This window comes from Acanthochromis polyacanthus, chromosome 5, assembly GCF_021347895.1.
Source record: "Acanthochromis polyacanthus isolate Apoly-LR-REF ecotype Palm Island chromosome 5, KAUST_Apoly_ChrSc, whole genome shotgun sequence".
NCBI lineage: Eukaryota > Metazoa > Chordata > Actinopteri > Pomacentridae > Acanthochromis > Acanthochromis polyacanthus.
In genome coordinates, this window is record NC_067117.1 from 9277717 (window position 1) to 9292321 (window position 14605).

The window sequence follows — 14605 nt, forward strand, 5'->3', positions numbered from 1 at the left end:
TCAATACATCTTGATCCTTCTATCTAGTCAGTGGCTTGTCAATTGAAGAGCAGTCTTTCTGCTATGCAGCACTGTCTACACACACTCTCACACAGACACACACACACGCGCACACACACACACACACACACACACACACACACACACACACACACACACACACGCCCACCCCTGCTGCCTGCCGACATGGTACAGGCTGTGCATTGAGACAGCCCCAGCTGAGGCAGTAGCAGTGAGAGTGCAGCTTAGCGAGTCTCCACACACACACGCACACCTACACTCACTCACACACACATACACACACACATACCGCACACTGCCGTGGCAGCGAGTCCTCTGCTGCATGTGCCGTTGCAATATCATTTTTGGGTGGGAGAATTTTCACATCGCGGCGATGGTCTTGATAACCTTTCTGCCATGTAAGTATGCACTGTCCTTGTGTTAAAGAAAACATGTAAATGAACCAGCAGCTCATCTGCATCTGCTAGTTTATTTAGTTGCCTTTTTGTATCTGTCGGCAGAAATCACTCTGCATGTCGGGAGGCTGGGGATTGTACACGTTGTTCCGTGTGTGTCTGTGGATTGTGGGTTCGCAGAACAGAGATGATGCTGTCGCCCTGTAACGATATCCAACATGGCTTAGAAGCAGGTGATCCGTTAGAGAGGGACAGGAGAGATGAGGAGTCATGTTGGGCTGTCTGTTTGATCCATCTACGTATGCATGACATATGGAGTGCTAATAGTATATCTATGTGCACAGATATATTCCATAAGCTGTGTAGGTCCATGCTTTATGTTGAAGTCTGACTTTCAGGGGACATCTAATCCCCTTGTCTTGTCGTTCCTCTAGATGAAGATGTTTAATTGCACACCTCTTCTCTCAGGCCATCTGTTGGCAGCATGAAGTCTGCAGCCTCTCTTCTCTGTCACACTTACTGACTGGTTTTGGCATAGCAGCAGGTTTCGCTGCCGTAGCTGATCATGTGTGTTTGCTGTCTTCACTGCATTAGCCAACTGACTATTTGGCATGGTGACTGCATTAATAGAGAACATTATCACCTCTCCTCCTCGATCTGCTGGCTGTCAGTTTTTCTTGGTTGGCTCTGTGGTTGATTACAGTAGCCAGTGAATTGATAATTTCAGTCGCTGAATGTTTTCTTGCTTGTCCGATCAACTTACCGATCATCCCCACATCAGCCTGATAGGGTCAATGGCTTGTTGTCTGGTTGGCGAACTTGTCAATCACTTTATTTGACAGCTAGTTAGTCAGCGTGTGCAAAAAGAAAGGGGGGAAAAAAATGCATCCAGAGAATTGACAGCGCAGCTCGCCAGTCAAACAACCAGTCAGCCATTTGCCAAATCAACAAGTCATTCATGCATTCATTCAGTCAGCAAGTCAGTTGTTCAGTCATTCGGCCACACTCTTAGACAGGCTAGCTGTCATAAGAAATTGATTGCGCCTCTGTTGGGGCTGGAATGACTGCGTGACCTCAACCATCAGCTCCACTGCACCAAGACAGCCAGACAGCTCAGAAGCAGAGTGTCAGTCCTCTTTTAGCCCGATCCTTCGTCCTTTTCTCCCTCACTCTTCCTCTTTACTTATGTTGCTTTCTAAAGTACACAGGACATGCAGATAATGAGACAGAAATGACTAAAAGTCTACATAAATACGCACACAGATTAAAAATGGAAGAGAAGAAGTAAAATTTGGAGCCACAGGGAGTTAGAAATGCATGCACTGGCAGTCTTGGAGTTTCAGTCGTCCACTGAGACTCCATGCCCCTGAACACAGTAAGATTTCAAAGCCTCTCGACTGTATCGGTTAACAGTAGCAAGCATGCGCTGACATATTCTGCTGCTCTCTGAGTTAAGTCTCCATGTGAAGTTTCTAGTTCTGTATCGTTTCAGAATAAAATCTTCCAACAGCAGTATAATGAATTCAAACCATTTCTTTTGTTGTAATTTAAAGTTTCTCCAATGTGAAAGAAAAAAAACATTTATAGTATGTCATCATGATATATTTTGTAGGTTCATAATAAAACATATCACCTACAGAAAAAAATCCATGCCTTGCTCTGCTCTCTCATATCTCATAGTCTAGAGTGGCGCACTGCATTAATTTTGCTGTGTCATCATCACCTCTGTGTAGCACAGCGACAAACAGTGGTAAAGAAGACTTGGCAGTGATTTTACAGACTTAAGTCAGGTACAGGTGCTGTAAGAATACATGTCTGATGATCGAACGGGAGTGCTGACAGTTTGAGGTTTTCTTTTAATGATGAGATTCTACAGTTTTCTGTAAAAACTGAATACTTTGCGTGCTGGGGCAGTCTCATGAAATGCACCTTAAATATCAAGTGTTGAAAAGACGGGTTGAATGCGGGGTGCAAGCACTTGAAGGCAATCACTTGACACTGACGCCCACTTGCTTTGAGTGTACTGACACATTACTGGGTCCAGCAATTTTCAAAAAAATGATATTCAGGTGAAAAGACTTTAAGTTCCCGTCACCCGCTGTGTGAGAATCTGACAGCACAGAGTTTTTGTGCTCATACATGTGTGTGACGCAGTGGGAGACAGTGACTAATAGCTTTTGTCTTTCTCTGTTCCTGACCTGCAAGTCACTATATTTTTAGTGTGTTGCCTGGTAATTGTTTGAGGTAATTGTTTAGAAAGTGTCCTGTTGAGGGAGGACTAGCTGCACACTGTGTAGCCTTCCATGCTTTCAGTTTGGACCTCTGAGTCACAGTTTTAGTCTGCAATTTTTTTTAAAATGCACACTGAAATACAGTTTTAGCAAGCTACAGAAGATGCTGTGTTTAAAGGTTGGAAGCATATGTTGCTGATTGAAGTGCAAAGTGGTAAGATGTATCTTTAACATATATGTTACAGTGAAAATGTTTGAGTTTGTCTCTGCTATTATCAGGCTGCTGTTTCTTTCTGTACACTTTCTATGCAGTTTGAATTCTTAAAAAAAAGATTGGTTAGAACTAGAGAAGTGATAAACCCAATGAAAGTGATGATATTGGTGGTGATATCATGTCATCAGCAGCTCACACTTGATTATACACACTTTTTAGCCTCAGAGCACAGTGTGGTTCATAGGGCTCCGCTCAAGATAAGATTGGGTTCCAACTGTTGGCTCCATTTTAGATCCCACTTCGTTTCAGCACCAATGCTAAGATGCACCTTTAGTAACCCCACAATGGGGAAATTTGGAGTATTATAGGAGTAAAGCGGGTAGTACAAATGTGAAAAGTATTAAAAAAAACAAGGTCGATAAATAAAAATAAGGGGGAAAAAAAGCCTCACGGTGGGTGCTGCAACAGGCTGACACTAGAGGTGCCGGGTACAAGTAGTACCCAATAAATCACTTACCAAACTCCTCTCAGTATTTTTGTTTGCAAAGACCAGTGTTGAAAAGATGCTGTAATCTTATCAGGCTTCTTATTTCTCCAGTTACTGGCCAAGATAATTAGCTATTTCTATCATTTTGTCCAATACAAGGAGACAGTAGATCTAAACGTAAATCTTTGAGTCATAACTACAAATGATGGCAAGCTAAGCTTAATTTGGTATAATCTTTATTTACTGAAAGGATTTCACTTGATTCAGATTTGGTAAAATACTATGGAACTCCAAACCTACTTAGGACCTAAAATACAATGTCATCCTATCAAATAGTAGTCCAGAACACAACAGCTAAAGTAAGAATCTAGTTTACTGTGTACTATAATGGAAATGTTCATGCATCAGAAGCTAATGGCTAACTTGCTCTAAAGTTCCCAGATGATTTTAAGATTGCGGATAAAATGGTAGACGAAACGATTTGAATTTGTCTAGTGTGTTATAATAATATGAGCATGTGATAAATTGGGTAACTGTGTAATAGGAGAATTATAAAATTCATCCAAAGCCTCTTTCGGAAATCACTCGTTTGCAGAATTATCTTCATGTGATATTTTAGGAGGATACATTTAAAGGACAACTGATACGTCCACTATTCTTAAATTGGTTTTTCATGCTTCTTCCTCTCCTCTCCTCTCCTCTCCTCTCCTCTCCTCTCCTCTCCTCTCCTCTCCTCTCCTCTCCTCTCCTCTCCTCTCCTCTCCTCTCCTCTCCTCTCCTCTCCTCTGTCTTTAGTCTCCCTCTAGCACACTTAGCCCGCATGTCTTGAATTTAATTAGAACAATAACTCCCTCATGATTTCTACAGCCTCATCTGGAGCAAGTAGAGGGCCACGGCAGCCTTTATTCCTGTCTTCCAGTGACCTTGCAGTAGGAAGTTAATGTGTGTTTGTGAATGTGTGTGGGTGTGCAAAGGAATGCGCACACAGCATGTACATGTGTACTGGAAACCTAACGAGTATGATCTTGTTTAATGAATGACTGCAAAAGCATGGATGTATGTATGGCTGTGAGTTTAATTATCAGTATACCCCATTTCCACAAAAAAAACTAATAATGTCAAATTCTGCTGTCTTCCAGTCTTCACATTGCATAAAATGGAATCTTGATACTCAACCATGATAAGCAAACTATGTGTCACATTGATAATATGCTTATTCAGTTTTAGTTTGATACGTGAAAAAATAAAGTGCAGCTGGTGATAATTCAGGGGATAAATGGGTTCTGGTGGACTAAAATGGCTACCAGTGAAGCTTTTGTAAGCCCGCTCTTTTGTTCTATTAACGGTGAGATAGATGTGCTCCACTGCATGCATACTGCGGCCAATATTACACCATTTCGATTCCTCCTTATCTTCCTGTAGACAGCTGAATTCAAAGCTGTCTCTTTCTATTTCTAGTCTATCTTTCTAGGCCTTATGCCTGTTGTCCTATTTTTCAGTGAAACCTGGAGCACCAGTATCAGTCCTTGTCTTCCTGTGCCTAATTGTCCATTCTTCTCCCAGAACAATGGTCCGAATGTATCGAACGCATCCAGATGTTTTGCTAGCTGGAGATGTCAGTCCTACATGCTCGGTGGCATCATCACACAGATTGTTTACAGATACTGATTCCTCATATGCACTTGTCAGCCCCCAACCAACATAAGATCCTAACAGGATCCAAATGTCCCCCTGTTGGAAGACTCCGGCATTATGTAATGAACCACTGGCGGGCAAAGAAGCAGGCAGGCGCACAAGAGGCGAGCAGGCAACGGAGAAGTTCAAAGACAGAAGAGGCAGAAGGGCGGGGTGGTTTATTTAAATCCAAAGTGGAGAACACGACAGAGACAAAAATATATGTATGTAGAGACACACAACAAGCAGATCAATTGTTGTTTCTTCTAAATGGTGTGATTTCACACAAGAACGATAAAAATGATAGAAAAATCTCTCTTATTTAGTGACGGTCCCTCTGGAATGACTGAACACAAGGCGGATCATGCTGATGTTAATCTGATTTGTAAGACTAATTCTAGCCACAGTTTGGTTTATATGACCGGTATTCAGATCAGACCAAGCCTGTATTAGATCGGAACGATGGCACAGTTGGCCTAAATTAACTTGAAATTTGTGAGGATTAACAGCTTTATACACTTGTCTCCCAACCCATCTGAGACTATGAATAGTTATGTACTGATTTTTACAAGTTTAAATTCTAAACTAAAGGAATGTACATCTATTTCATGAGTCAGGTGCGTAGGAGAGGGACAAGCGTATCACAAATACATGTATTGGCGCAACTTGCCCCAAAATATCGCACCAAGAAATGTCTCTTCGCAAGTTACACAGTAGCAGAAGACATCTTTTGGATTGACTGGAAAATCTCAAGCATAGTGTTTGTGTTATATGTTGAAGATTTATGAGATGATGAAGAGGTTTGACTACAAGTACTGCTGATCTTCACTTTGTCATCACATGCAAGCACCCCACATCAGACTATTCAGACATCAAACCTCTATTCTATTCTGTTCCTTGAAATGACAGCGCTGCTGAGAGCTTTAATTTTCACGCTCATTTACCTACATAGGAAGGAACCCACTAATAAGCTGCACCATGCTTTGTTTCCATTAAAAACAGGCTTACCAATCTAGAAACAGATAAGTAATTTAAGGTCATGATTCTTGCCTATGGGGAAGTAAATATAGAAGGCAGAGGCTAAACTCAATTAGTTTTTAATAACTGCATTTTGTTCTTTCATAATTAGTACACATTTAGTGTAGACATATAGCTGAATAAATATCAAACTCTTGACTTTAGAGTATTTCTGAAAGTGGCCTGAAACCACAACTTTATGCAAATGTTTCGATTATTGCTGGTATACTGTTGTATAACTGTAGATTTCCTTTTCCTTGACATTTACAGAGCAGAGAGTGTTGCTGCAGTTTTTTTTCTCCTTCTATCAAGACATACTGTAAGCAACCATGTCTGAAATACAACTGTTCCAGGTTCACAATGGAAACTGTGGAGGTGACAACGCTGATGCAAAATGAACTTTTGACATTTGACGTAAACCACTTTTCCCATAGGTCATTATTTACATGCTAGACTGAGCTTTAGTGGCATTTGTGATGAAGCAATATGAAATTTCAGAACCTGCCCATGCACATGCTCATATAAGTGGTTACAGCCTTAGGTGCACCATTATGTAACAGATTTAGCCTCCAACTAGAACAACCAAGTTAAAATTCACAGGCTCTGGCTGATGACACACAGGGTTTGAGCATTCACTCTCGAAAATGACGATGAACTTTAATGGTTAGAAACCCTCCCGAGCAAGACTCGGTGCCATTCCTGATCTGTGAGCCATATTACATATGGACTGCACCGTGTGTCATACTGTGTGTGCATTAATAAAATCCCCACAAGCACATGTGTCATCCATTTGTTTGCTGCATTTTTCTTCTACGGTAGTGAATCTGAAGTTGAAACAGAAAAAAACAGACCTGTTCTGTGTTCAAGTGGTTTATGCTGCGATACCTGGATGTGGGTGTGAAGGTCAAAGAGTGTGAAAGTTGTAATCTGCAAAAAGGGCAAAAGTAAAAAAGGCAAACCACGCTATATTTTCCTAAATTCTTCGGAGTCACAATTTTATGTAAGTGTACGAAGTATTGTGTTTGCATTTTTTCATAAATGTTGACAAAGTTTATGGGTGAGATGATTTAAATTAACCTATTATTAATAAGCAAGGCTTCTATTCTACAACCACATTAGCAGCTTGTTGGGGCTGCACTGGGACAGCAATGCTTTCAGCTAATTATCAGATTCAGCAGGCTAACATGAAGATAATATTTATACACTGCTGTTTCAGAGGCCATGTTTACCATTTTAGCATCTTAGTTTAGCATGTTAGCATGCCAACATTTGCTAATTTGCCCTCCCATATTACTCCCATGGCTGGCAGGAATGTTGATTTGCAGGTATTTGGTTATACAACTAATGATTTGAACAAAGCATATTTTGACTTAATGGTGGTGCTGTCAGTCTACAAACATCTGTGTTTTGTGCCAGTTTATTGGATTGCTGCTGGGATAGTTTAGCCTACACTAAAGTGGTAGATTTGCCAAATGACATCACTATCTCTGAATATATACATATGAAACGGAATCCATGTATATAAAGATGGATGTGACCAATGATGTCACCTGCTGATTTGCACTGAATCTGAACTGAAGCCTGGAGAATTGCTTCCTGGTTGATGCCATCTTTTCCAGTTCAAGCCAAGACAGTATAAGCATGGGAGCGGACTGTGGCTTCGAGAGAGACAACTGAAACTTGATTGGAACACATCACTAACATGTATATGCTGATTTATTTCTTAGCTAATGAGAATGTGTCAAAGAGCATTCAACTTGGAAATCATTTGGAAAATAAATACCAAAACTGCTGCACTTCAGAATCCCTTGATGGTCTGTTAGTAGAATTAACTGGAGAAGAAGCCATAATTACAACAAACCAGAAATTGATTAAAACAAACCAATGAACAACAAGCAACAAAATGCCATCAGTGAATAACTGAGGCCTGCCTCACTTAAATTGACATGTCAGTCCCTCCAAATGTGATTCAGTTCCATTATTCCTGCTTTGAGGCCTGATATCTACTTAATTATGGAACTATTTTCAAAGCACAATGATCAGAAACAGTGAAATTGGCAACATAGTGACTATTGTGGAAAAATGTATTGACTCAACAGCTTAATGCTTTAATTTCGCTCCAGTTGTACATTACAAGACAAACACTCGTAACCCTACAGTTTCTGATGTCAATTCCTCTCATTACTATTTACTCCTCATGCTAGCCTTCAACACTAGCCATCCATCCATCCATCCATCCATCCATCCATCCATCCATCCATCCATCCATTGTCTATACAATGCGTAATTCTCATTAGGGTTGCATGGGGGCTGGAGCCTATCCTAGCTGGCTTCCAGTCTCTCCCAGGGCTACGTGTACAATCACACTTGTATTCACACTCACATTCACATTCACTTGCATTAGAATTACCAATTAAGCTCAAGACCTTCAACACTAGTCTTTCTCAATTAGCAAAATATGTACTGATTAAACTGCAAGATATTATTAGTCCTGTTAGTTTATAAAAAGAGCAACAACATTGGCACTTTACACCCCTTATCTTATAATTTAATTCTGTTCCACTCCCCTGAATTTGTGCACAAATGATTGACAACTAGATACCATGCTCAAGGGGAAGCAGACTGGGAGTACAGTTTGATCGGAAAATTAATCAGCTGATAGAAAATCTGCTCATCATTTACAGGACGATCTCCAACAGAGACATGACTATGGTTTATGAAAGCACCAGCATCACTACCTCACATTAAAGTAAACACTATACCACTATTTATTGCATTACTATCATAGTATTTTTGCGTTTGTGCCTGATAATAAAATGATTTGGTTACATCCACATTGCTGCTCCATATCTCCCTCCACTGGGAATCTGACATTGTTGCTTACGTAGTATAACGCCGTTTACTCACTAAGTAGACCCAGAAAAGTAGGTTTTTAAGTTCAGTACAACTCCTGACAGCAGAAACAAGAACAAGACAAAATAAGGCAAGTATTTGTTCCAAATGATGTAATGGTAATGAAAAAAGTTGTTCGTCTGAAAAACAAAAGAGAGTGAGAATGAGCAGGCTGGATAAAAAGAGTACAACAGCATGAGCAAGGCAAGAGGAAAGGTGGCACCTGTACACCAGCCAGAACTGAAGTGTGACCTGCAGAAGCAGAAAAGCAAAAGAGGCAGGAGGAAGTCCGGAGGAGAGTGATGGAGAGATGGATTCGCCCACTGTGGCACACCATTACATGTTATTGAGGCACTACTTGTCCTGTTTAGGAGGGTTTTTTCATAGATGTAAAAGATGGGTTCCATTAGGGCTTCTCTTTTTGGATCAAAGGCTTATATCTGTCTGTCCTCTAACTTAGTCATCTCACAGCTATAGCGTATCATCACCGGCTCTCACATTTTCACTCCTTAATCTGACTCTGCAGTGACACACAGCAACCCCTGCGGCCATCGAGGTTGCCTGGCCAACTGATTGTCTTCAAAATCCACTCACTGTCTATAAGCAGAAATAGGCGAAGCACTCATCGAACTACGTATTCGTATCTGTGTCTGTCTGTCTCTCCCCTTTTTTTCTGACTCATTGCTTTCCCTTTTTCCTTGTCGTTTTATCTTCCCTTCAGCCTGATATGAGTTGGAGCTGCACTTCTTGTCAAGCTCCTGCATTGGTTACCAAAATAATCTTTTTCTTCGTCAGACTCTGTCTGTTGCGCTTAGTTAGCATGACAGCTGGTTTCAACCCAATTAGAGAGCACTGATGGTGGCTGAAAGAAGACTCTCCGTGTGGTTGTTATGTAACAATTCACCTCAGAGAAAGTGTCACTTAATGTGTCTTTCTACTTTTTCTGGTTGTGTGTGTTTGAAATTGGATATTTCAGCACGGTGTTGCAACACAGCTGCTATCTAATTCACTATGTATGTATTAGGTGGCAATATGGAATTCCCTGAACATTGTGTAATTGCTTCTGCTGCTTAGTTGATACGTGTTGTTTTATTACCTATCTTTTTTGTACCTTGAGACAAGTGAAATTTGTCTGACTGCAGAAACTGGCAGTATAGTGCAGGATATATATTTGAAATTTGAAAGCCATGGAGCTTATTTGACTTCTTATACAGCGCTGGATTACGTATATACTCTATCACTGTTCTGTTACAGACAAAGCAGGTCTTCAGAGACTTAACACAGTGACACAATCGACAACTCCTTATATTTGTAAATATATTGACGTATGAAGGGTTGGACACTACTATCAAAACATTCACATTTACATTCAAATTCCCATGCAAAGGCTATGAAATAAAGACTGCATTTGAGAAGCATATAATGTAGATTTTATTTGAGACTGTTGTAGTAGGATGTTGAAACAGTCCTTTGAGAGGCTGTAGCTTGTGATGTTGTGTCGATTGCATTGCATCTTAAAATGTTCATGTAACTCGATCCCTCCCACACAAACATCTTGTTCAAAAACAGAAGAATCAGTGCGTTAGAGCATGTTTTGAAAAGAAAATCCTAATGTCATGAGACTCATGAGCATTTGTAAACCTGTCGTGTGAAATTGTAACGTGATATTTCTGAAGATGCAGGTGTGCAGAGCAGCTCCACATCAGTGAAGCCTCCTGCACTACTTTTAGTCACAGGCAGGGGGGGCTGTATGCCAGGGATGCTGGCGGTGATGCAGTGGGCACAGCTCATACCTCAGCTCTCCCCTCTCTGTGTTCAAGGACATTTAGAGACAGACACATGGAGAATGTGCACGGCTTCAACGTGGAGGGCAGCGAGCTTCTCTCCGCTAGTCAGACCAGGAACTTTACATCAAGGAGAAAGTAGCAGTCATCATCATTATGCTCTTTATGATCATAGAGCACAACTAAGAGACCCAGCAAAGTAGTAGACACACTGCAGTACATACAATTTTTAAAAAATTTCAAAGATGTGACAAAAAGTTTGATTATTTCCGAGTTCTTCACCCACCACCAAAATGAAAAAGAATAGCCCCAATAGCCCCCTTCGTGTTTTAGCTGTCGTAGTTCCATATTGTTTTTTTTCGGTAGTTGGTCATAAACTTAATATAATACGGTGATCAGATGGTCCTAGTATCTGGCTGTGAAGCATCACGTTTTGATTTGGATTCCATATGGTGTTCAAGTTCATAAAGTCTCATCAAGTCCAAGTAAAAAGCTGTTAATTATTGCAAAATGTGGAATTTCTCCTTGACTATCTGATCAGATGTTACTCATTACTCACTGTCAAGTCATGGGGAGCTTGCCAACAATTTTACATGTAGGCAGGGAGGTAGACAGAAGGATAACACAGCAGGAGATGTTTTAGTCAGGTGCAGATAGACAGATAAGGAAGATATCAAAGACAGTGCGTAGACAGTGCATGCATTGTACAAAGACTCAAGGGTGGTAGTGGTGGAAATATTGGCAGCAGAACATTTTTGCAATGACAAAACCAGTCACAGCTGCATATTCTCAGCACTTGAGGAAAGTACAGTAGCAGTGACAGTATGGGAGAACCATGCCTTTATTAGGGTTTCATCTGTGAACATATATGACACCACCACCAGTGGTTCTGCTCGCAGCTGCTCCACTTTTCCCGAAGACAGAGAAAATCAATTGTCTGCACATATATGCATGATAGTGTAACTGTGTGTGGGTTTCCGTCCCATAAAAATTAGAGCATCATTTGCTTTGAAGTTACTCAGCTCAGGCATTAGCAACGCAGCTCACCTCTGTCTCACCCTGTGCCTTTCTCTTCCTATGCTTTTCCTCTTCATTTCGTGAGTTTGTATCACTCTTTCAAACCATTCCATCATCTCCTTCTTTTCAACTTCTGTCACTTGCTGTCTGTGCCCTCCCTCTCCCTCCTTCTTGTCTCTTCTCCTTATTGGCCTCCCTCTCACATCCCAATCTTTTCCATGTCATCGTAGTTTAAAGATGGGCAGCTGCATGAGAGCAGAGTATAGCACCACCATGACCCACCATCATTAAGTCACTTATACGGTATTGCCAATATGATAATGTAAAGTATGTAACACAACTTTGTATGGTCAGTAATGAACAGATGTTATGGAGAGATGCTACGGTATATTGCTCATGTAATACTGCTTCTGTTCTTTTATATATATATATATATATATATATATATATACACACATACACATAACAGCTTGCAGAGGGGGTGATAAGCTTGAATTAAACTTACGTTTTAATTTTGCACTGAAGCTTGCTGATCTTCCTGTTTTCCGCGATAGAATTAGATAGTCTTTAAGCCTCTCTCACAGTTACATACCGATCAGTTACAACATTAAAATCCACATTTGATTGTTGGTCCATTTTGTGCCAACAAGAAAGCTGGAACCTGATGAGACATGAACATTGAACCTCTGGCTTTGTCCTGTGGTATCTGGTACCAGGACACTGGCAGCGGAGATCCTTTGAATCCAGTGTTTTGTAGGCTGGAGCCTCCATGGATCAGACTTGTTCTAATACATCACCTCGATGCTTGATCAGATTGACACCTGGGTAGTTTGGAGGCCAGGTCAGTGCCTTGAACTCTTTTGTCATGTTGCTGAGCAATCGCAGAGAGGGAAGGTGTGTGGTTTGCAACAATGGCTAGCTTGGCAGTGCAACAAAAGCCAGGACCTAAGGTTTTCAAGCAGAACATTGTGTAGTATGGGCATGATTCAGATTTTTCACTTCACCTGTCAGTGGTTTTAATATCGTCAGTGATGGCTTTATAATAGTACCAACGGTGGACAGATTTAACATTTTTTTGGTTTTGGAAAACTGATTATCAGTACTCAACTGAAGCCTCCTGGCGTCTATTTATGCATTTATTTCTATTTGTCGTTTGTAATCATTAGCGTTTTGGATTGCAGGTGTTCTGGCAATCTGTGCTTCTGTGTGATGCCATCTCAGATATTCAGCAACTGCGTTTGTCTAGGTAGATCCAGAATATACAGGAAGTTGTTTATTTCCATTTTTCCCCAATTATCTGACTGATTGACTGCATTGCTGGAAGAAAAATAAGCTAGTTGTATAGAATACCTGTAATAGTCTTGATACTGAACAGGTATATTTGCGCATTTGTGGTGATGGTGGCCGTGTCCCTGTCTCTTGCAGGTGGTCCATCTGGTGCAGAACAGAATTACCTGTGTGAAGTAGTTTCACTCCTCAGCCAACCTCAACTACACACACATAATTTCCTGGGAGAGCATTTGTTTGCTTTCATTTGACGGTTTTGGAGGATCTGGCTGGCACAGATGTCTGCCTGGCATGCAGAGAGTACAGCCAACATTGATGGACCTGATCAGTAGGCGAGGGAGGGGGACAGCATAAAAGGTTGGAGAATAAAAGTGAGAGGACTATACAGTCTTGCCCCGTGCTGTCTTTCTTTCCTGTAAACATTCTTATCTAAATCTGTAGGTTGTGTGTATATAAATATATATATATATATATATATATATATATATATATATATATATATATATATATATATATATATATATATACACTTTTTAATCTAAGTATTGCATCAAATCAGTGAAACATGTGGGATACTGATCTGATCAAGTAAGTAACTGAGGGGCTTTTCAGTCAGTTTCAGCTGCTTTGGTGTTCATAAAATTAACAACAGATGCACTAGAGGGGTAACAATGAGACAACCCCGAAAACAGGAATGAGTTTACAGGTGAAGGCCACTGACATTTTTTTTTCCTTTCTAATGTTTTCTGACTGTTTTTCACTAGTTTTGCATTTGGCTAGGGTAAGTGTCACTTCTGGTAGCATGAGACGATTCCTGAACTCTACAGAGGTTCCACAGACAGTCCAACTCCTCCAGGATGGCACATCAATGTGTGCCATTGCCAGAAGGTTTGCTGTGTCTCCCAGCACATTCTCAAGCGCATGGAGGAGATTCCAGGAGACTGGCAGTTAGTCTGGGAGAGCTTGACAGGGCTGTCGAAGGTCCTCAACCGATCAGCAGGACAGCTATCTGCTCCTTTGTGCAAGGAGGAACAGGATGAGCACTGCTATAGCTCTACAAAATGACCTCCAGCAGACCACTGGTGTGAATGTCTCTGATCAAACAATCAGAAAGAGATGTAATGAGAGTGGTCTGAGGGCCCAGCGTCCTCTAGTGCCCGCTGTGCTCGCTAACCAGCACCATGGAGCTCGGCTGGCAACACAGGAATTTGGCACCACTGGTGTCCTGTGCTTTTCACAGATGAGAGCAGGTTCACTCTGAATGCATGTGACAGACATGAAAGGGTCTGGAGAAGCCGTGGAGAACGTTATGCTGCCTGTAACATTGTTCAGCATGACCGGTTTGGTGGTGGGTCAGTGATGGTGCGGGGAGGCATATCCATAGAGGGACGCACAGACCTTTACAGGCTGGACAATGACATTCTGACTGCCATTAGGTATCAGGATGAAATCCTTTGACCCATTGTCAGACCCTACACTGGTGCAGTGGTCCTGGATTCCTTCTGGTGCACAACAATGCCCAGTCTTATGTGGTAAGAGAACTCATGCAGTTCCTGGAGGATGAAGGAACTGATACCATTAGCTGG

The 14605-nt window shown here is 41.2% G+C and overlaps 1 protein-coding gene across 1 annotated transcript in view; it reads left to right on the forward strand.

Moving 5' to 3' along the window:
- The first annotated feature begins 213 nt into the window (after window positions 1-213).
- atp2b2 (ATPase plasma membrane Ca2+ transporting 2) overlaps window positions 214-14605 on the forward strand; it is an 88082-nt gene continuing 73690 nt past the window's right edge. Inside the window, 1 exon segment of the mRNA XM_022206991.2 lies at window positions 214-419. The gene's annotated coding sequence lies outside the window, so the exon portion shown is untranslated.